The sequence below is a fragment of the Oratosquilla oratoria genome, chromosome 5 (genome assembly GCF_046742065.1).
Source record: "Oratosquilla oratoria isolate Oo_2021 chromosome 5, ASM4674206v1, whole genome shotgun sequence".
NCBI classification, from domain to species: Eukaryota; Metazoa; Arthropoda; class Malacostraca; order Stomatopoda; family Squillidae; genus Oratosquilla; species Oratosquilla oratoria.
The window spans coordinates 81,510,657-81,513,092 of record NC_134781.1 but is presented as its reverse complement, the minus strand read 5'-3'; the positions used below and the strand labels follow the sequence as shown (position 1 = coordinate 81,513,092).

Sequence of the window (2,436 nt, the reverse complement as noted above, 5' to 3'; positions counted from 1 at the left end):
GGAAAATACTAAGAAAAATATTACTATTAGCAGGTGATTTTTTCTTTAATATGTGCACATGATTTTAAGCAAAAAATTCTTTGTTTTTTAGTTTACATTGCTGTATCTATATAAATTTTGCAAAAGCCATATTTTTATCTTTCAACGGAAGTATAATTCTTGTATATTTTAACGGAAATACATTTCTTGTCTATTTCAACGGGAATATACTGCTTTACCGTTATAACTTACAAAAATAATGAATAGTCATATCAAACTGCGTGACAGTTGAACATTTAAATAATTTGTCGATAGCTTGAAGAATGAAATTACCAGTTTACATGTCAGGCAGTTTACAAATTTGGATGTCGCCAAAAGAACCCAAATAAGCTAACCAATGGCAATCAAATATAGAACAATAGGAGCGTTTTTATTGGTCAAAGCGTCAGCCTGCTCAAATCGCTTTAGATTATTTTTCTTTATTGGCAACAGTTACTCATTTGAACAGTAGCCATTGTCGTGATGAGGCTACATGAAAGTTTAACAAATTCAGTGGCTAAATTATGTTATTGGAACATTTGTGGGAAGTATTCTTTTGACTAGTGATGCTTATGTGTGTGCATTTGTGAAAATGTGCTTACTTGCACGAAATATGGAAGCAAGTTCTGCTATATCAAAATGGCTGCTGGTAAGGTAAGTAAATTAATACGAGGTGTTCAAGTAGAATACATTGCTGTTTATCATGGGAAGTGTCAGAAGTAGAATGAGATATAAATATAATCATGAACATTCTCAAAGGAAAATACGAAATAAAACTAACCATAACAGAAATATTGGCGCGAAATGGCTTTGGCAATTTCTCTCAAATGTTAGATTATAAACATACCGACCCTGTTCATGAATCCACGAAGGACTATTTAAATATGTATTACCCTCCGGAATCATAGGATTTATTTTTAGTGGATAATTTTGAAAATAGGAAATATTGGATATGGATGCAACAGTGGCGGCGCTAGGGGGAGGTCTTGGGGGAGCTTTAGCCCCCCCCCCCCTCAAAAAAAAAAAGTGGCCAGCCCCCCCAACTGAAATGAGCAAATTGAAAATTTAAAACACTCATTGAAATAATTTTATTAAGTGGAATTTTTAATTGCCAGGGCTAAAGATTCGTCAGCCATCAGTGCTAGCCCTACCATTAACCCCCTCCCCTTCTGAAATGAAGATAATATATGTGTATTATCATATTACTATTAGCCCCCCCAAAATTTTGCTCAGCCCCATCTAGCCTCCCCAACTAAAAATTCCTGGCGCCGCCGCTGGGATGCAACTCGATTCTCATATCTAGCAGACGGGCCCTACGACATGACGTCACCATTCGACGACAATAATTATATTGCACAGTTGGACTTGAATACCTTTTATATGTTTTACCAAATATCTATACTTATGTAATATGAAATTATCATTCTATACTTATGCTTATATATATTTAGCGGCAAATATGTATTCGTTTGTCAGGGAAATATATACTGTAAAGCAGTAGCAAATGAACAGTCTTCCATCCACATTGATAGAATAACGACACTCGTTCCACCCATTTGCAAATCGTATATTTTTTTCAATCGTGGAGTTGAATGAAATAATTTGGGGAGGAGGGGGTAGCCAGAATAGAATAAAAAATATCATTCCGTTTTCTTTTATTGCTGTACGCCAATCGCCCATTTTCTTCCCGATGCCCCCCCCCCCCCCGTCTCTTCCCTTGGTCTCAAAGGATTACAAAGGCGGAGCATGCCGACAGGAGACCTTTTGGTCCATATCTTGTCGGATGCGAAAAAAATTATAACAATAATGAAATAATGAATAAAAACTATAATAATGTAAATAACAAATAAATACATAAATAAATGCTGCTCTTTTCCTATACTCTCATTCTCGCTCTCACTCGCCCCTCTCCATCCCATCCTCCCTCCTCTCTACCCCTCCACTTCACTACACCCGCCTCCACTCCTCTCCTTCTCTCCTTTCCTCTCCCTCTCTTCTCGACAATTATCTCCTCAATCCTCCCATCCTTTCTCTGTCCTCCCCTCTCTTCTCTTGTTTTCTCGCACCCCTCCTTTCCCTCCTCTTCCATCCCTCTCCCCCCATTCTTCTCTTTGCTCATTGTCGTGGGTCTCGCTCGAACAAGATCTCGTTCAGTTCGCCCCTCTCCCTGTCGTATGAAACAACACATCCCAGACGAGAGCAGAGGAAGGAGCGGGGGGAGGTTGGGCATAGTACCAAGAGGAGGATTAATATAAGGGGGCGCCACCCCCCACAGTAGGGGGATCAAAGTCCACTTATACGGTCAAGCTGTTTGTCAAACGTGTTTGAGGTTATGTTTGACCGTGTGAATGGGGTACTTGGTTGTCAAACACGTTTGTCAAACAAGTGCTTGAAGTGATGTTTGACCGTGTGAATGGG

General features: G+C 39.2%; 1 protein-coding gene across 1 annotated transcript in view; it reads left to right on the top strand.

The window, feature by feature from the left end:
• The window catches only part of LOC143025606 (eclosion hormone-like), an 8,544-nt gene extending 7,563 nt beyond the window's left edge, over nt 1-981 (top strand). The window contains exon 3 of the mRNA XM_076185544.1: nt 1-981. This exon is cut by the window's left edge and continues 835 nt beyond it. The gene's annotated coding sequence lies outside the window, so the exon portion shown is untranslated.
• The last annotated feature ends 1,455 nt before the right edge of the window (nt 982-2,436 follow it).